Source organism: Sorex fumeus, unplaced genomic scaffold, assembly GCF_029834395.1.
Source record: "Sorex fumeus unplaced genomic scaffold, SorFum_2.1 ptg000063l, whole genome shotgun sequence".
NCBI classification, from domain to species: Eukaryota; Metazoa; Chordata; class Mammalia; order Eulipotyphla; family Soricidae; genus Sorex; species Sorex fumeus.
The window spans coordinates 49679361-49700792 of record NW_026606120.1 but is presented as its reverse complement, the minus strand read 5'-3'; the positions used below and the strand labels follow the sequence as shown (position 1 = coordinate 49700792).

Below are 21432 nucleotides of genomic sequence, written 5' to 3'. Positions count from 1 at the left end.
TTCATTTAAAAAAAAAACAAGAATACAGCTACCATACAACCCAGTGATAACACTTTTTGCATCTATTCCCAAAACACAAAAACATTCATCCAAAAGAATACATGCATATCTATGTTTATCACCAGACTTGGTAAAATAGCCAAGATATGGAAACAACCCACAAGCCCATAGATGAATGGATCAAGAAGTTGTGGTATATGTACACAGTGGAATACTATGCGGCTCTAAGAAAGAACAAACATATGCAATTGGTAACAACATGGATGGAACTTAAGGGTATCATGTTGAGTAAAGTCAGTCAGAAGGAAAAGGATAGACATGAGAATGATCTCTCTTATATGACTTAAAGATACACAGCATGTTAGCAACAAAGGCCCAAGGGCAACATAATGGGAGAATTGATCCACACAATTGAGTTGGGAGTGTTGAGAGGGAGGGGTGTTAGGGTCCTTCGGGGAGGGAGATGGGCATATTGGTGATAGGTGTGATGTTGGAATTATATGCATGAGAAACCATTATTAATAGTATTGTAAGCCACAGAATCCCAATCAATAAAAAAAGAACTTGACATACCTTCAAACGAAGAACAGAATGTTGGTTTTCTTCTACTGTCATCGATGGTGAATTCTGTAATATATTTGAAAAAAGTACCTACCAGCCTGAGAGGCTAAAATTAGTATCATAACGGATTTTTTTTTTTTGCTTTTTGGGTCACACCCGGCAATGCTCAGGGGTTACTCCTGGCTCTGCACTCAGGAGTTACTCCTGGCAGTGCTCAGGGGACCATATGGGATGCTGGGAATTGAACCCGGGTCAGTCGCGTGCAAGGCAAACGCCCTACCCACTGTGCTATCCCTCCAGCCCCCACAATGGATTTTTGTGATAAAATATATAAAACATAAAATTTACCATTTTAGTCCATTTTAATGTACAATTTTGTTTCATTAAGTACATTCATACTGTTGTGTAATTATCAACATCATCTAGAATCTCTAAGACTTAGGGGAGAGCTGGACCACATTGGTAGTTTTTGGGGGCTACTCCTGGTTTTGTGCTAGGGATAATGTGGTGTCAGACATCTAGTACTTGCTTTGCATTCAGCCAGACAACTAGTGTCTGACTGAATGCAAAGCAAGTACCTTAACACTTGTACTATCTCTTTTCAATCTGTCACTGTCACTGTCCTCCCATTGTTCATCAATTTTCTCGAGCGGGCCCAGTAATGTCTTCATCATGAGACTTTGTTGTTACTGTGTTTGGCATATCGAATACGTCACGGGTAGCTTGCCAGGCTTTGCCATGCAGCTGAGATACTCTCGGTAGCTTGCTGGGCTCTTTTTAATCATCCAAATTAAACCTCTGTATACACTAAGTGATAACTTTCATTCCTCTCTGCCCAGCTCCTGAGAAAATTCTTCTATCTCATTGAATTATTTTTCTTTTTTATGAGGGGAGGGGTTTTTTTGGTCACACCCAGCAATGCTCAGGGGCTACTCCTGGCTCTGCACTCAGGAATCACTCCTGGCAGTGCTCAGGGGACCATATGGGATGCCGGGGATCCAACCTGGATCAGCTGAGTGCAAGGCAAACACCTTACCCGCTGTACTATTGCTCTGGCCCCTTTGCACCTTAATTTTAACTTTTTAATTTTAGTCAAGGGGCCAAAGAAATAGTACAGGGGATGGTGCATTTGCCTTTTATGAGGCTAAGTCCAGTTCCATCCCTGGCATCACAGATAGTCTCTATCTGTGAATACAGAGCCAAGTGTAAGTACTAAGTGCTGAGTTGGGGTGACTTTAAAACAAAACAAAACAAATAGTAGTAAATGATGCATCATTTGTACTAACGCTACCATTTCAGGCTCAAAGCAGTCCCCAAGTCTGTGTGGTACAACTTGAGTTGTCCCCTTAACCCCCTGCTTCTCAGTCCCCATGGAGTGTCTACAGGTCAGTGGCATTCTGGACACTTCATTGTGTGACCATCACTTCCATTCCTCTCCTGAACTTGTCATTTTCCCAAACTAAAACCCTATCTAGAAGGAATGTACTTTATCCTAATTTCTTCCAGCCTCAGGCACCACCTTCTATTCCTATGAATTGGACTGTTCTAGATTCCTCACAGAAGTGAAATCCAACAATATTTATGCTTCTGAAACTGAGTATTTCCTTTAGCTAATGTCTTGAGGGTTTATTCAGAGGACTGCAAATGTGTAAATTGCTTCCTTTTTAAAAATTGACAAATAAAACATATATTTGAGTTGCACTGTGTGATATTTTGACTTGTGCATGCATGGTAAAATCTGGTTAATTCACATTACAGTTCTGACAGAATTACAGTTCTGGAACTGTGCAGGGGTGCCTCTAAAATAACTGCTCAGGGAGGCCCTTGGGCAGGGACCAATGTGTCTGTCACCAAGTTGGGGGCTAGAACAGTAAATTCCCTAGTGCCTTCAGTTTGGGAGATGAGGGAAGGGGGTAATTCTAGGGTTGTGACAAAAACTATGATATTGTTGGTCCAAGGTTCTTTGTGCATGTATGTGGTAGGGCTGGAGGTGCCTACATTAGTTGTGAGAGTCTGCAAGTCTTCCTTGATTAAGACTGAGGCCTAGTCAAGAGAATGGCTGAATGATAATACACTGGAAATGCACTGGCTGAATGCACTTGCCTTGCATACAGCCAACCTGGGTTTGATCTCCAGCATCCCATATAGTCCCCTGAGCACCGTCAGGAGCAATTCCTGAGCTCAGAGCCAGAAGTAACCCCGGAACATTGTCCAAAACCAAAACAAAACAAAGCAAAAGTGTACAGAACTTGGTCATGTGCAAGGTAAGCACCCTACCCACTGTACTATAACTCTGGTTCCCAACAAATAATGTTTTAAGTGATATAAGGAAAAGGAATCATGGCAAAAATGAGCAGTGCTTGTTTTTCGAGAAAGAGCATCACCTTTTCCTCTGCAGCCCCTCCCACTTCTCCCTTCCCCTCAGCAGCACCACACCCCACCCTCACGTAGCTCATTCCACAGCCACTCTTTGGAGTTTTACCGCCCAGATTTTGTAGTGATTTTGAACTCTATGGAATCACACTGTTTGTATTCCCCAGAGATTTTTTTCCCTACCCAAAAGTGTATATGCCTGAGGTTCACTGCCTTTGCTGGTGTGTTTTGCTGTAGGAATATTTTCAGAATCCATTTTCTGTGGCACCGTGGAAGGTTCTCTCCGTCCTTCAGAGTTGTAACTGATACAGTAAGTCTCCTCCACAGACCTGCTATGTCTCCTTCAGAACATAGGCAAGACTTTTTTAGGAAGCAAACTATTTGCAGGGAGACACACTCCAAGTGGTGTTCAGGGGTTACTCCTGGCTCTGAACTCAGGAACTACTCCTGGCAGTGCTCAGGGAATCAAATGAGGTATTGGGGAATTGAATCTGGGTTGGCCTTGTGCAAGGCAAACATCGTATCCACCGCAGTACTATTGCTTTGGCCCCAGCACCAAAGTCTTTATGGCAAAGGGCTCTTTGGATTTATCTGTCATAAATATAGGAGGTTTGTTGCTTCTCTTGATAAGTTCCAGTGAACTCAGCATGGGTTAGTTTTCTTTAGAACCCTGAGATACTTTCTCTGACACTCATGTAGATTCTTCTTCCTTAAGTTTCTTTCAAGTTGATTTTAATCCATGTTGGACCTTCTTTCTCACTGCAATTATTTAGTATCTAAGATCTTTCCTTGGGGCTGGGGAGCTGGTGTATGGTTAATTCACACGCACTACATGCATCCGACCTTGGTTTCTCAGAGTGGTGCTGACTTGCATTTCTCTCATTTTGATCATCTTTTCATATGCTCATTGACCACTTTTTACCTTCTTTAGACAAATGTCTGAGTACTTGACTCATTTTTAAAATGGGAGTTTTACAGTTTTTGTGGTTGACTGAAATGAGTTTCTTCTATATTCTGAATGTCTCTCTAAGTGATAGGACTTAAAAATATTTTATCCCATTGCCTGGGTTGTCTTTTCACTTTGTTAGTAATAGTAATGTCCTTTAATGAACAACTTTTTTTTTTTGGTGCTGAAACCCAGAATAAAACTGAACAGCTATTTTTCTTTTCCTTTTTTTTCTTTTTGGGTCACACCCGGCGATGCACAAAGGTTACTCCTGGCGGTGCTCGGGGGACCATATGGGATGCTGGAAATCGAACCCGGGTCGGCCACATGCAAGGCAAATGCCCTACCCGCTGTGCTATTGCTTCAGCTCCAGAACAGCCATTTTTAATTTTAATGAATTGTGATTTATTTTATTTTGATGCTTGTTTTTTTTTCTTTCATATCCAAAAAAGCATTATGAAATCCAGCATCATAAAGTTTTCTCCCTGTGTTTTCTTCTTAGAAGTTTATAATTTTCTTTTATTTTCAAGGTCCATTTTTGTTTTATTTTATTTATTTTTTCAGAAACTCATTTATTTTCCGTCAACCTTATTTTCATTTCCTATTTGAGTCTAGACGAACAGCTTAAGACCACTCGGTGGTGGTTCCAACCCACTCAGTGGCCTGAGTAGTAGGAGCCGCAGACCAGTCTTCTGTGGCAGGCTGAGCACTCCAATCTTCAGCAGGGAACTGCTGAATGGGCACAGAGGGCACCTGCACCCCTTCAGACCAGTCTGCAACCTCAGGGCCGAGTCACAATGAACTCCGAGCTGGGGCAGTCCACTCACCCTGGAATTCTTCCTTAATCACGGCCTTCTCAGCAGCAGCCTGCTCTTCCTTTTCAACCTTATAGGGATCTCTGTAGAAGTAGAGATCACGCATGACCTCCCATGGGTGTTCACGGGAGATGGTGCCTCACATGCACAGAACCTCCCGGACCAGCATCCACCACATGAGGCCCACAGAGTGAGCTCCCTTGTTGTTGCAAGGGATGGTAATGTCCACATAGCGCAGAGGAGAGTCTGTATTACACAGAGCAATAGTAGGCAGGTTAACGTAAGAAGCCTCTGTGAGGGGCTGGTGGTCAGCCCTGGGATCAGTAACCACCAGAAGAATCGGCTCCCAGAAAGCCGCCTGGATTTGACTGGTGAAAGTTCCAGGAGTGAAGCGGCCAGCGATTGGAGTGGCACCCATGGCAGCAGCGAACTTCAGCACAGCACCCTGGCCATTCCTGGATGAGATCACACTGACATCGGCTGGGTTTTCAATGGCAACAATGGCACGAGCTGCCAGCAGAAGCTTCTCCCAGGTTCTCTTCAAATTTATGATGTAGATGCCATCACTTTTCCTTTTGTAGATGTACTGTTCCATCTGGAAGTCCAGGTTGGTGCCATCTAAGTGGGTGCCTGCTGCAAGGAATTTGAGGACATCCTCCTCCTTCATCTGCAGGACATCAAGGGCTATGGAGATTGTGAAATTTCTCTTTAAGTTACGACTGGAACCATGAACAACGCCGTATAGGTCCCTCGCTGAGTAGCGCGGAAAGCTATTTTTGTTTTGAAGGCCACACATAGCAGTACTCAGGGATCACTCTTGAAGTTACCTGGAGTTTGTATACAGTGTCAGATATTAAACCTGGGTCAGCCACGTACAGGGAAAATGCCTTAAACTCATACTACCTCTCTGGTCCCTGAGTTGGTTATTAAATACAGTGTCAGGTAAGGGCTCACTGTCATTCTTTTGCGTTGAAGTATCGGATTTTATGGACAGTGTTGGGTGAAGAGACCATTTTCCTCCATCAACACATTTACTGGTATCATTCCTCCCTGTGAGTGAGAGTTTATTTTTGGGTTCTCTGGTCTGTCCTACTGGTCTATCTGTGTTTATGTCAGTGACAAACTGTCCTGGAGCTTTTGATTACTGTAGTGTTGTAGTAAGTTTTGAAATAAGGATATTTAAGTCCTCAAGTTTTATTCTTTTTTAAGATTGTTTTCAGCAATTTGGGGTTTCTTGAAATCCCATGTGAATTTTAAGATGATTTTTTCCATTTCTTCAAAAACCATCACTTGGTATTCTGATGGGGATTTAAAGTACTGAGGGAAAAAAAAATCATACATAGAGAGTGCTAATTAAGGCATGGCTGTTGTAGAGGCCAGGGGTGTGGCTCAGTGGTATTTATACTTGGCACACATAAGACCTGGGTTTAACACTGGCACTACAATTTTTTCAAAAAATAATTTTTAAAAAATGGAATAAATTGGGGCTGGAGCAATAGCACAGCGGGTAGGGCGTTTGCCTGGCATGCAGCCAACATGGCCGACACACGTTCAATTCCCAGCATCCCATATGGTCCCCCGAGCACCACCAGGAGCAATTCCTGAGTGCATGAGCCAGGAGTAACCCCTGAGCATCGCCGGGTGTGACCCAAAAAGAAAAATAAAAGGAATAAATTATCCAAGTGTCCAGGAATAGATGACTGGATAAAGAAACTATAGTACATATAGTACATATACACGCAGCCAACATGGCCGACACAAGTTCGATTCCTCCGCCCCTCTCGGAGAGCCCGGCAAGCTACTGAGAGTATCTCCCCGTGACGTATTGGATATGCCAAACACAGTAACAACAACGTCTCCAATGGAGACGTTACTGGGCCCGCTTGAGCAAATCGATGATCAACGAGAGGGCCTTTACTTTACTTATAGTACATATACACAACGTAATATTACTCTTCCATAAGAAAAGATAGTCACGAGATTTGCTGCTTCATGGAGGGACCTGGAGAGTATCATGCTCAGTAAAGTTAGTCAGTGAGAGAGACTGACACATAATGATCCTATATGTGGAGTATAAAGAAACTTTATGGTGGAATAATGAATACCCAAAGACAATGGAAACAAAGAACATGAGAACTGGTTTAGTATGAAACATGCCACTTGAGGGAACTGGGGGACAGGACAAGGGGGGGCAATATCTATGATGGCGGAGGAGGAAGTGGTGCTAAAAAGTGGTAAGTCTTACATGGGAAATCTTATCAGCAACAGTATTGTAAACCACAGTGCAAAAACTACATTTAAAAAAAATTTTAAAAACCCTCTGATAGAGGCAGACTGGTGGTGGGAGGCAAAAATGGGTGGGGGGCGCGCATTAGCAGAGGGACACTGGTGAAGAGGTGGTTGTTGAAACACTGTATGCCTGAAACCCAATTATGAATAACTTTGTAATTTGACAGTGAATAATTTTTTTAAATTTTTTAATTAAAAATTTTAATTTAAAAATTATTTTTTAATTTTTTTTAAATTTAATTTTTTTTTAAAAAAGGGAATAGCTGTAGTAATATTTCACTAGTGTTACTTCTTGGACTTCTAGGGAGTTAGAGAGTATCTATACTGTTTTCTGGCTACCTGATAAGGGGCTCCTTTAAGTGATGCCCATTTCTGAGGGGTGTGTGTGCATGTGTGCGTGTGTGCGTGTGTGTGTATGTGTGTGTATATGTATGCGTGTGTTTTCTACAGTAATGTCAAGACTTAGAACCAATAACAGAAAGGAAAAAGAGCCCAAAGAGCTGACTTACTTTTCTCACCCTGGCAGGGAAACCCCAGGCTCCATGCTCAGAAGAGAAGGGAGTTCCTTAGAACACACATGCAATCAGCTGATGGAGGGGATGGAATCTCTCCCCTCTCCTTTAGTTTAACATTGGCTTAATGCCCCTCCAGTAAGGGGACAGCCTCCAGCCTCTGCCTCCCAGCACTGACTCAAGCCATCTGTTGGACACAGGGAACACATCTTACTGAGACTGTGCTCAACACCCCTGTCACTTAGTACTCTGGGAGGAAGCTGTATCCCCCAAAGGGCATACATTGACAAAGCACATCACTGAGGGTCTGAGTGGGTGGGATGCTTACCTCGCATGCAGCCAACCCGGATTTTATCCCCAGCAATCCATATGGTCCCACAAAGCCCTGCCAGGAGTGATTCCTGAGTGCAGAGCCAGGAGGAAGTCCTGAGCACAGCAATGAGCTGCCTCTCAGGGGCAACCCCCATTAAAAGGGCTGGAAGCAAGCACTGCAGTGTCTCCACTCAATTCCGTTCCCATTCACTTGGGGGTACTTATTCATTCTCAGGCCAGAGGCTTAGAAGTCCCCAGGGAAAGGCTACAGAAATAACAGAGGCCACTATGACCCTATCTTCTTGCACTTGCAATGCAGATGTTTGCAGCTGGCTACAGAAGAACAAAGGCAAGGCAATAAGCTAAGTAGAGTCTTTGGCAAATGTGCTTCAACCAAGTTGCCTTTGTGTAGTCTAACATTGGTATTGGATCATTCTGTCTGCTGGTCGAAGAGGGAAAACCAGTAGATCTGCCCTGGGAAATCACCATTCTAACCACCGGTGCTAGGTGGGGCTCTGCCTCCACCCCAGGAAGCCCTCACTCTGAGAAAAACACTGAACTGTGAGGGAATTCCCAAATGTTGAAGCTCCCAAATGTCCTCCATCCAGGCTATTCCTTGTGTCACCTTTGGCCAAGACTCACTTTTTCTATTTCACTTTCTTTTTCTTTTCTCTATTGACAGCACCATTAGGGAGAATTAAGTACAGAATTAAGCAACCAGCAGGGGTGGGGAAGCATGTGGCTTTTCTGCTGGTTTGCTCAAGTTGACTTGTTTGTTTGTATTGCCTATTTCTCTTTACAATTTCTCTTTCTGGAAGTCAGCTCTGCATGATTGACTCACAGCTTACAACCCTGAATCAAAGTTAAAAATACTTGTGACAGGAACAGGACAGACAGCCCAGAGGTTAGGCCCTTGTCTTACATGTGGCCAACCCCTCTCTGATTGCCAGTACCCCCTGAGCAAAGCCAAGAATGACTCCTGAGCACAGGACCAGGAATAACCCCAGAGTACTGCTGGGTGAGGCCCCAAAACATAAAAAAATAGGGATAATAATAATAACCACTGTGATCTGTGGCCAGGCTTTGATGTGCAAAGAGGTAATTATTAAATGGTGCTCTTTTCCAAGAACCATCTTCGATTTGTACTTTGGTGATTTCCTGGGGAAACCTGGACCATTTGTGCTCCTGAAAAAAAAATAGTTAAAGCCATCACTGAGCAAGTTATCCAGCTCTGAGGATCTATGAACAAACAAATGCTCTGCTTCCCTCCCTCCTCTATTGCTCCAGCCCCCATATCTAAACTCTTTTGTCCTCATTTCTGATAGACTATTTCCTCCTTGGCCAGAACCAGCTTCCAGTTTCTCTCTTTAGTCTTCATTCTAGGAGCCAGAGAGATAGTACAGGGGGTAAGGAACTTGCCATGCACAAAGCCAACCCAGGTTTGTTCCCTGCACCCCAAATGGTCTCTCAAGCCCAGCCAGGAGTAATCCAGGAGTGCAGAACCAGAAGGAAGACCTGAGCACTTCTGGATGTGATTAAACAAAATAATAATAATAATAATAAATTTCATTTTAGCTCTATTAAAAGATTAGACCACTTGTGTCTTTATTTATAGAGAGGAAATTTAATAACACCTGACTTTGGAGTGCTCCTTAAAGAGAACTCTGCACTTTAAATGTTCACCAAGGTATTAGGTAAGCAGTTTCTCCCTGAGAGGGTAAGACCCCATGGGGGTGAGACACTGGAATGATGGGGACAAGGTAAAAAGGTAAAGGCCCTCCCGTTGATCGTCGATTTGCTCGAGCGGGCCCAGTAACGTCTCCATTGGAGACTTTGTTGTTACTGTGTCTGGCATATCGAATACTCTCGGTCGCTTGCCGGGCCCTCCGAGAGGGGCGGAGGAATCGAACTCGGGTCGGCCATGTTGGCCGCGTGTAAGGCGAACGCCCTACCCGCTGTGCTATCGCTCCAGAGGTGTAGTAATGCCTGGTGCACTGAGAGAGGGGGAAGGGTTGTTTGTCTGCTGTTTGGTCCTGTTAATTAAGCCTCATCTAAGCACCCTCTGGTGGTTCACACCAGATTAAGGTGTGGGAAATTAGATTTCCAAAGGGAGCACTGACTAATTTACCTTCTGAAAAAGGTGCAATGAGCCAACTCCATTGAAGACCCCCTGGTTACAACTATTATTCAAAAAGAATTGGCTGTGAATGTGTTTAGCTGCTGACCTGAATCCATTTTCTTGGCGCTGATTTGGATTGGTGGGGTGTGGTATAGTCACATGTTCCCTCCTCTGTTAGAAAGGACCATGTTTTCTTTTCTTTTTTTTCTTTTTGCTTTTCAGGTCACATCCGGTGATGCTCAGGGGTTACTCCTGGCTTTTCACTCAGGAATCACTCCTGAAGTGCTCAGGGGACCATATGGGATGCTGGGAATTGAACCCGGGTCGGCCATATGTGAGGCAAATGCCCTACCTGCTGTGCTATCACTCCAGCCCCAAGGACCATGTTTTCTTGGGTTGCCAGGAAATCTTCAGGTTAAAACAATCTTTCTGGGCCCAATCCTTCTGGCTCAAAGGTAGTATCTGCCTTGCATGCATGAATTCTCGAGTTCAAATCACAGTGCTCCCCCATACCATTGCATGAGATTCCTAGCACTTCCGGTACGGTCCCAGGCATGCCATAACCAAATGTACGACTCCAGAGAGCACCACCAACACAACCAAGGGAGGGGGAGAAAACAGCAAAAAAAAGCTTTAAAGAAAAGCAAGCAGAGGCCAGGGAGATAATACAGGGGGTAAATCTCTTGCCTTGCAAGCAATCGACCCCAATTTGATCCCCAGCACCATCTAAACCCCAGAGATTTAGCCCTTGAGAACTGCCAAGTATTGCCCTGGAGGTACTGAGTACTGCCAAGGTGACCTGGAGAATCCCCAGCACCACAGAGTCTGAGTAGAACCACTGATTCTATTAACTGAGAATCATAACTGGAGAGATAATACAGTGGGTAGGGCACTTGTCTTGCATGTGGCTGACTCAGATTCAATCCATGGCACTCCATACAATCCACTGAGTTCTACCAGGAGCGAGATCTGAGCACAGGGTGAAGAGTAAGCCCTGAGCACCACCTAGTATGAGCCCAAATAAAACTATTTGACTTAAGTGTCACCAGGAGGGACCCTCAGGCCATCTGAGCACCATTTGGGAGATGCTCCCAAATAAATAAATCTGTAGCACTGTAGCACTGTCCTCCCATTGTTCATCGATTTGCTCGAGCAGGCACCAGTAACGTCTCCATTGTGAAACTTGTTGTTACTGTTTTTGGCATATTGGATACGCGACAAGAAGCTTGCCAGGTTCTGCCGTGCTGGGCAGATACTCTTGGTAGCTTGCCGGGCTCTCCAATAGGGATGGAGGAATCGAATCCGGGTCAGTTGTGTGCAAGGCAAACACTACCCGCTGTGCTATCACTCCAGCCCAAATAAATAACAGTGACAATTTTAAAAAGAGTTTTAATAGAACAAAACCAATCTTTTCTCCTATAGGTAAAACTCTTTGCATGGCAACACATTCACGCACTTTCATTCTTAGGACCATATCTGGTGGTTCCGGGGTGGTAGTGGAGGGGTCTATTCTGGCCTCTGTACTCTGGATCTGCATGTGGCCATGCAGTGCCAGGGGATGGCAACCACACCTCCTGCATGCAAAGCGTGTGCTCAGCCTGTGGATTTAACTCCTCTGCCCCACACATCCAGTTTCTTAAGTCAGTTCCATAAGGAAGTAACTGTGTCCTTCCCAAAAAGGTGTCTTGCTCCGTGCATGGATGAAGACCAACAGTTCTGTGTGGGACCCTTGTCCAGGACAGATGTGCTGATGGTCACATTCAGTGCCCCTTTCAATGTGCTGCCTGGAAGACACACACAGGTCCAACCTCCCACACCAGGCTCCTTGATGAGCTTCTTCTGAGTTCCAGGTTGGGAGAACAAATATGAAGCTGGCACCTCCTTACAGAGCTCCATCCGAGGAGAGGTGGATGCACAAAACAACCCCACAGGCCCGGGAATTAAATCCACAGGCTCACCGTGCAAAGCATGTTCACTAGTCCCTGAGATATGTCCTGAGCCTCTGTATATTTTATTTCTCCTCGTGGCAAGAAAAAAATACAGTCACATGACTCTGTGCTCAACAGTGTTCCCTGGCTGTGCTCAGAGGATCGTGTGGCGCCTGGATTGGCAAGCACCTTAACTCCCTACTATTTCTCCATCCCAGATGCCAGCATTTTCAGCCCTCCTTCTAGACGATTCTAATGTGTAAACAGAGATAGAATGGTCATGGATAATATGGATCACCAAGCAGTTCCTAGCTCTTGAGTTTATGATCATAGTATCGGGGATGAGAACAAGCACAACTTATTCTAAGGTTGCTTTGTGCGCATGTGTGTGAGCTTCCCCCAATAAGAGCTGCTCTCCAGGAATGCAGAGAGGACAGAGACCTCTGATTTTGACCTCAGCAATGTTTGGAAACCATTGATTTGTTTTCTGTCCTTATAGACCTGTTGCTGAAATGGTTTCTTTCACTTAGCAGAAAACATTTGGCCTTGCTTTACATCATTGATTTAGCAGATTTTTTTATTGCAAAGTAATATTTTATTGAATGGATGTGCCACAACTTTCTTGTATCTTCCTTAACTCGGGGAAATGTAGGCTGTTTCCAGATTTTCACAGAAACAATATAGCTATAAACACCGGTTTTGAGTGATTGGACTTCTCTTACTTCTCTCAACTATGACTTCTGAGTCATACGGAAGATGTGTTACCTGTATAAGAACTTGCCAGTATGTTTATTCTAAAATGGTTGTAGTATTTCTGCAACCCTACCAGAGGTTACTCTGCTTCCTATTTATCATTTGATATTGCCAGTACTTTTCAGATTAGACATTCTAACAGATGTTATATGGCATATCACCTCAAGTTTTAACTTGAATTTCACTAATGATGCAGAGAAATTTTCATTATGCTTGTATATTTCTCTTGCCATCCACCTTTTCTGCCATATATGTCTCTTTAATGAAGCATCGGCTTAAGTCTTTGGCCCTTTTTTATTTTGTGTTGTGTTTTGTCTTGTTTGGGGGCCACATCTGTGGTCGGATCAGGGAATACTCCTAGCTCTATGCTGGAGTGGGGATGGAGGTGTCAGGGGACCATGTGGTAATAATCAGGGAGTACTTGGACCTTCTACATACAAAGCCTGTGCTCCAGCTCATGGAACTGACTCCTCTGCTCCTTTTGCCCTTCTAAAATTGTGTGGTTAAAAACACATGTCACTCATAAATAAGGAGGTCAACAAGTTCCAGAAGATTCTCCTGGACACCTGCACAAGGTTGAGTCATTCGGGGCACCCCAGAGTGGGGCAGGTTAGTTCAGAGTGCACCCAACAGAACACCAGGAGCCAAAAGCTCCCATGTTTCACAATCACCACCATGAACTTGGCTGGACCCCACTGCTCAGATGAGCCTCAGCCAGAAATTAATCTGCTGGAAAAACTTAGATATGCAGGCTTTGTGACTGAAATCTCCAGCTTTCTCGGAGTCAGGGTGGGCTACCTCCCTCCTCCCATCTTCCTGTACTCCCAGAAGCCCTGACAGTCACACACGCATCCCAAAGCAGCATGCCACCCAGTTAAAAATTTAACTCTAGCTGCCTCATCTCATTAAAAATTTTGGATTTCCTGAAATGACATCTAAAACTCTACAACACTGATAAACCAATAGTAGTACACCAAATTAGATGGGATATAACGTAGAAGGCAACCCATCTCGATTAACAAAATACAAATACAGAAGTTTTAACCTTTAACGATATCTTAGTCATTTCTTATACAAGGACTTGATGGCTTCAAGGTGAAATACAACAATCTTCACTAACTTTCTTCTAAGGAAACATTTTTTTGGTCATTCTTTTAGCAAATTATTGATAACAAACAATATTAAATAAATTATTAGGGCATGCTATGGGGGCAGGCTTCAGGGGTGGTTGGGAAAATTGGAAACAATGGTGGAAGGAAGGTGTAATGGTGGTGGGATTGATGTTGGAATATTGAATGCCTATAACAAATCAAACTCAATACATCAGGATCCTCCTTGAGCTGTATTATGGATTCACTACCAGGAACTCACAATTCTACAAGTGATCAACGACATAAAGAGAGGGATTTGGCAGGGTGATACCATTTCACCGAAACTCTTCAGTGCCACCCTGGAGAACATCATGCGACAACTGGAATGGGAAGGAATGGGAGTGAAGATAGACAGTCTGCAACTACAGCATCTCCGCTTCACTGATGACATCATCCTAATAACACCAAACATTAGCCAAGCAGCACAAATGCTGGCCGACTTCGACCATGAGTGTGGAAAGGTCTGACTGCAGCTGAATATCATGAAGACAATGTTCATGAAAAACAAATTCGTTCCTGACATTCCATTTGCTCTCAACGGAACAAACATCTCCAAATGCAGCAGTTATTTGTACCTGGGTCGAGAACTCAACATGACAAATGCACCTGAGCAGCACAGGAGGAAGAGAGCAGCATGGAACGCCATCAGGACCATTGAAGAAATAGCGAAGAGGATGAAGAACCTTCAGCTCCAGGAACATCTTTTCAACTCCACCGTTATCCCTGCACTAACATACGCCTCAGAGATCTGGGCCCTATGAAAACAGAATGAGAATGCTATTCAGGTCACCCAAAGAGGAATCAAAAGAGCTATGCTTGGAGTATCACGCTTCACTCAAGTGAGAGAAGAAATCTGGAGTTCTGACCTCCATCGATGATCAATAATAGGGATGCTGTCTCGTTTGCCAAAGCGTTGAAAATCAGATGGGCTGGACATGTAATGCAATTTGAAAGACGACCGCTGAACTAGAGCTGTTACCAACTGGATTCCATTGGACATCAAAAGAACACGTGGCTGCCCACCTATGAGATGGTCAGACTTCCTTTTCAAGACCCCGAATGAACAGTTTGAGGCTCTTCGTGTTCCTGGAGCGAACTGACACCACTGGGCTACACTAGCACGCAACAGAGACGAATGGAGACGTCACTGGTGCCTGCTTGAGCAAATTGATGAGTAACGGGATGTCAAGTGATCAAGTGATAACAAATCATTATAAACAACTTTGTAAACCATAGTATTTATATAAAGTGTAAGGGGAAAATTTGAAAAAAATTAAGTAATTTTAAAAAACACATGCTGCTTGGGACTGGAGAGATAGTACAGCTGGTAGGATCCTTAACTTGGACATGGCTGACCTAGATTTAATCACCAGCACCCCAGGGCACCTAAGCCCTGCCAGGTGTGATCCCTGAACACAGAGCCAGGAGTAAGCCCTGAGCACCACTAAGGGTGTCCCCCAAACAAAAACAAACATACAAAACCCCCACATGTCACCAGCGGGAGTGTAAAGTGACCCAACTTCTATATAGGGCAATACAAAATTACAAGTATGTATTCGCCCTCCACCCAGCAATTATCTCCTAGAAACTTAAGAATACAGATATCCTTGACTCTGTTTGAAATGCCATTTGTACAGGGTCACTCTAAGTAATGTTTATAATAGCATAAGAAAGAAAACAAACCAGATGCCTCAAAAGATTGCCCAAAACATTGTAATGCCTTCATGCAATAGCTTAAAGTGAACAGGAAGGAAAGAAGGAAGGAGAGAGGAAGAGAGGAGGGAAGGGAGAGAGAAAGGAAGGGGTTTGGAGAGATAACATGGGTTAGACTTGTTATTCACTTATAAATCTCTTGGAAAAGAGCAATACAAGAGTGACATGCTGAAGAGATGCCTCTGGACCCCATGCCAGGCTATCTTGTCAGGGGCAACCTGAGGGGGGACAGGTGAGTTCCCCTCCTCCCCACAACAGATCCCTAGCAGGGTCGAATGAGCCTTATTCACAAGTGAATCTGCTGAGAAATCCAGAAATGTGTGACTTGTGACTGAAATCTCCAGGCTCATGGGGAGTGTGGAATGGGTGAGCTCCCCCACCTCCCTGTGCTTCCAGTAGCCTGGCAATCATACCCACGAACTGCCTCTGGCACCAGTAACAACGATGATCCAGAGACTCACAAATAAATCTCTCGAAAGAGAGCAACACAAGAATGACATGCTGCAGAGATGATTCCAGATCCCAAAGTCACCATCCAGTTTTAAAAAAATTAATTAACCTCACCTGTATAATTGTATTTGAAATTTTAAAATTTCTGGAGCAATATCTCATACTCTACACCACTGATGTACCAAGATTAGCATATATATGTAAACATTTGATGGGGTGTAAAGTAGAAGGCTGGAGCAATAGCACAGCGGTAGGGCATTTGCCTTGAGCGCAGCCAGCCTGGTCGAGCCGGGTTCGATTCTTCTGCCCCTCTCAGAGAGCCTGGCAAGCTACCGAGAGTATCTTGCCCACACGGCAAAGCCTGGCAAGCTACTGTGATGTATTCAATATGCCAAACACAGTAACAAGAAGTCTCAAAAAAATGGAGACGTTACTGGGCCCGCTTGAGCAAAAGTAGAAGGCAACCAATCTTGGGGGAAAAAAAAAATATATATATATATATATAATTAGACAAGGCTCAACCTTTAACAATATGTTAGTATTACTTATACAAGGGCTTAATGGCTCCAGGGTGAAATACAACAATCTTCCTCTAAGAAAACTTTTTGGGATCATTTTTAGTGGATTATTCATAACAAGCAATACAAAATAAATTATTTAGGTTCTGCCTTGGGGGCAGCAGGTTTTGGTGGTTGGGGTGATGGTAGGAAGGTGTAATGGTGGTGGGATTGGTATTGGAATATTAAATGTAATAAATTATTGTGAACAACTTTATAAAAATAAAATAACTTTTTTTTAAAAAGGCACTTGCCTCCAGGTTCAGTTGCTGGCACCACATGGTCTCTCCTGCACACCGCTAAGAGTGATCTTTGAGCACAGAGCCAGAAGTAATCCCAGAACATGGCCAGATATAGCCCCCAAACCAAAATAGAATAAAGTCTTATATGCATTTTATTTTATTTTTCTAAGGAGTTTTGGGTTACATCCAGTGGCACTCAGGGCTACTTGTAGCTCTGTGCTTAGTGGTTACACCTCGCAGTGCTTGGGGAACTATATACGGTGCTGTGGATTGAAGCAGGGTTGAGCTCATGGAAGCATCCTATCTCCTGTATTATATCTCCAGCTTCCCTTATATGTATTTTAAAAAAGAATTACAATATAATAAATTAAAACAAATCAAAGTTTAGAATAGAGTTTATAAGTAACAACCATTTAAGAGGGGAAATTTAAAAAAATGTAAACTAGAAAACATCATGTATGGGCTCCGCATTGGCTCAAAGGTAGACCAGCTGCCTTGCAGGCATGAGACCTCTGAGTGCCATCCCCAGCATCACCCCACATACCAAGGGGCCATCCTGGCAGAGGCCAGGCCTGCTTGCATATCCAAGTGTGTGGGAACACTGCATCAATGGGAGGAAGAAAAGGGAAGAAACATATGGGCAGCTTTTCCATGCATGGGCCACCTCTTAAGGAGAAGGAAGACTCTGGCTGTATAACTTGTCTTGGGAGAGGGAAAGTGGCTCTGAGGGGATTTTTCCAGTGCAAGCACTGTAACTATTCCATCACTAAATAAATCTATGAGCAAGTATTCATGGGCTAAATAAACTTATTGAACAAGTGGCTTCTATCCAGTACCTCCCCTGCTGTGCAGAGGGACCGAATCAAGGGAATCTGATCTGCCCCACACCCCAGTTCCTGGCACAATCCTGGAGAGGAATCCACCACTGGAGGATCCCCAGGCGTTTTCCAGAAGACAGATGGGATGAAAATTATTCTGATCAGCTGACACTGTTTCCAGGAAAGGGCTTGCTTCTCTTCACGAAGGTGACAGGCTGCCTGGGGTCTTGCGGACACTGCCTTCTTGGGTGATTTCCTGCACAGCATTAAGGAGGATCCTTTGGTCCCTGTCATGGCATCATGCTGCTGGAGCGTGTGTGTTCATGCAGCCTGGTCCAAGCCTGGCAGTTGGTGCTCTCCTGCATACATGCCAACTCTCAGGGCTGGATACTTAAGGGTTAAGGTGCTTGCCTTTCACGCAGAACTTGGGTTCCATCCTTGATACCATATATGGTCCTCAAGGCCCACCAGGAGGGATCTCTGAGCACAGGCAGGTGTGGCCCTAAAACAAACAAATAAATAAACAAAACATCAACTCTCCAAAGGTATTTTCATTACTGGGGGAAGGATCCTGGGTGGGTAAAGGCAAACTCAGCTCTACTTTCCAATTGCTACAGGTCGAGCATTGTGCTGAGAATTCTGATTAAATTCCAGAGGAAAGGGCAGCTGATGGCCCAGGAATGTGTCTCGGGCCATGGGTTTCATCACCTGGATTTGATAAGAGCGTGAAAGGAAGAAGGAGGAGAGCAGAAAGCTCCAGAAGCAGGGAGTGCCTTGGGCAGGGAGGGGGCCTTGGGGATCTCTGCTCTGGAGCTGCTCTAGACACATTGCAGGGGGCGAGGGAGGGAGGACATACCTGAAAAGATCAAGGGGAAAAGAAAATTGGGCAAGGGTGGGAGTCTTAAAACTGCAGCCGCTGTCCAGGCAGGCACCTGGGTCATTAGAGATGATGACTCCCCAGCCCATTCTATAGATGCAGAAGCTGAGGTTCAGGAGAGTGCCAGAAAATGATCTCACATAAGTCACACTGGTCACATAAAGAAATAGGCTCAGATCTCTCCAACGCTGGAAGCTACTTCATTGACTTTTTAAAATATTTCCCTTTGAAGCCCTGTGATACTTTTAGATACTGCATCTCAGCAGAGAGATAGAACAGGAATTAAGGAACTTGAATTGCATTCCTTTGCCTTCCGTTTCAAATCCATGTATGATCCCCTGAGCACTTCCAGGGGTAACTTCTGAGTATAGAACCAGGAGAAAGTAGCCCCTAAGCAATGCTAGGTGTGACCCCCCCCGCCACGAACCAAAAATTCATACATACATGCATACATCCATACATACGTATATACAGTTGCATCTCATTATGCTATTTGCCATCTGTAAATTATTTCTATTCCAAAAACAATTTCTTTTTTCTTTCCTTTTCCTCTTGAGTCAGACCTGAGCCATCCTAAATACCAGAATCTTTCCATGGTAAAATATGGAGTCAAAACCAGCAACTGGGCAGGAAGATGGCTCAAAGGGCTGGAGCACATGACTTAGGCAGGACCCAGGGTTGAGCCTTGGCACCCCATGTCCTCCAAAGAGTGCCCTGGGGGTCCTAAGCACCACTGAAAAGCATATGCCCCTGGAAAAAAAGACCCACATATTTCTACTTTGGGACCACCTCCCCCAGCCTGTGTCTTTTGGCTCTTCTGAAGACAAACCCAGGGAATTCATCTTACATTAGCAATGTGGACAGTGTGTATTTGGGTTAGACATAAGAAACCACTGGGGTTTGGGGTTTGGTTTTGTTAATTTGTCTTTAAGCCACACCTGAAGGTGCCTAGGGATGATTCCTGGGTCTGCACTCAGGGATCACTCCTGGTGGAGCTCAGGGGATCATATGTGGTCCTGGAGATTGAACTCTGGTCAGCTGTGTGTGAGGCAAGCACCTTACCAGCTTTCCAATATTTCCTATTGCTCTGGCCCCCAGAAATCACTTTTTTTTTACAAATCCTTATACTCTTACCATAGACTTGAGGTTACCATGGTGTGCAGGGGAGGAGGCTGAGCAGGTGCAAAGGGAGGAAGAGAGATATACAGGGATTAAGGCGCACTGCTGACCTGGTTCAATCCCTAGCACCACATATGATCTGAGGCAGGAGAAATATCTGAGCACTGAGCCAGGAGTAAACCCTGAGCACTGTCCTCCCCTCAACCAATAACTCCCCTGAAAATAAATTACAGGGTGAAAAGAACAGCATAGAGAGATATTGGCACTTTGGATGTGGTGTGAGAATATTGTACATCAAAAGTATAAAACATTTACAATCTTGTAAACCAAGGGTACCTCAATAAGAATAATTGGAAAATGCGATACCTAAGTCCATCCTCACTCCAAACTACTGAGAAGGATGTGGGGCACATGTCACCAAGTGCCATGTGGGCACTGAATGTGGCCACTCAAGTTCAGACTCAGGTGACAGCGTTGGAAAAATCTTCCTACGAAGTCAAGTCCAGAGCTAGTGGCTGTATTCTGTAGTCCACACACCTCTGTCGACAGGAGCACCTGGGACATTTCCTTTTCTTCCTGTGTTTGTCCCAGTGCTTTCTAACCTTTCAGACTTGAGGATTGGGCCCTGCCCTGTATATGAGCCCACAAGCCAACAGTTTTAACTGAGGCCATGGATCAGTGGCTTTGAACCCTCTACATACTTGCAGATCAGCACTGGGCCATGGTTGGATGATTGAATACCACTGGCTGATACCAGAGGCATAAACCTGCCTCCAAGTACAAACATTCCGCATTCTGTCAGCTGGGCTAAGAAACCCCAAAGCTATCTGTGGCTATCACCAGGCTCTTCCAAACTTCCCTCCCTTGGGCCTGCCTCTGCCAGAGCCTAAGTATATGACCCCAGACCACACTAGAGCATGTGTGTCCTCTGGTCTCCCAGGAGCACAAGCTCCTGACTCTAGGCTTTCCCTTAGACTTATATACTTGATCTTACTTCCTATTACCAGAAAACAGACAAACTTTAATGTGTCTTCATGTAAACTGATGTTTATGAACTGCTTAGAACAATGACTGTTACATCCAAAGTGCACTCTGGGATGTTTGCCCTCCTCCTCCTCCTCCTCCTCCCACCTCCCCTCCCCCTCCTCCCCTCCCCCTCCTACATGCTTAGTATAACACATCTCAGAAACCCACACCGCTCAGTCACCACCATGTAAGCTCATTCATCAACCTCACAGATTCACAATTAAGCCTCAGAAGAGGTCAACTAGCTGCATAGCTGCCAGCTGAAAACTCTGGGCACCCTCAGGAGGGGTAGGGTGAGCCAAGTTGCTGCCTGCTGAAGGTCTGGTTCCTGCACTCACACCCCACAGCTGCCACCATTCCAATGGCCTAATTCCACTCCACCATCTCACAACTAAGCTCTGCAGCGATGCCAAACTGTCAAAAACTTCAGGAACATAGGTCTTTAGGCTGAGAAGTCTGGGATATTCTTGGGGGTGAAAGCCTCCTCCCTTGTCCACCCTATACTTCCAGAAGCCCCAACAGCCATACCAGCCATAGCCCACACCGCTGCCATGTAAACTCATGACTCAGTTAAATATGCTGGAGTTTCTGGAGCACGCAGCCACATGTGAAGCCACATGAAACCTCCAAATTCTACAATACTGATAACCCAGTAGGACCACACCAAATTAGATGGGAAAGTAACAGAGAAGCTAAGCTTAATAAACAAAGAAGGCTCAACTATCAGCATCTTCTTAGTAAATCCTCAGACAAGGACTTAATGACCCCATGGAGAGATAAAACAATTTTCACAAATATTCTTTGACTGATGTATTTTTTTGATAATTCCATTAGCCATTTAGTTGTAACAAGCAACTGTAAAATAAGTTAT

At 44.5% G+C, this 21432-nt stretch overlaps 1 pseudogene; it reads right to left on the bottom strand.

Annotated features, from left to right (window-relative positions):
• Positions 1-4503: 4503 nt before the first annotated feature.
• Positions 4504-5383, bottom strand: LOC130035713 (40S ribosomal protein SA-like; annotated as a pseudogene).
• Positions 5384-21432: the final 16049 nt, after the last annotated feature.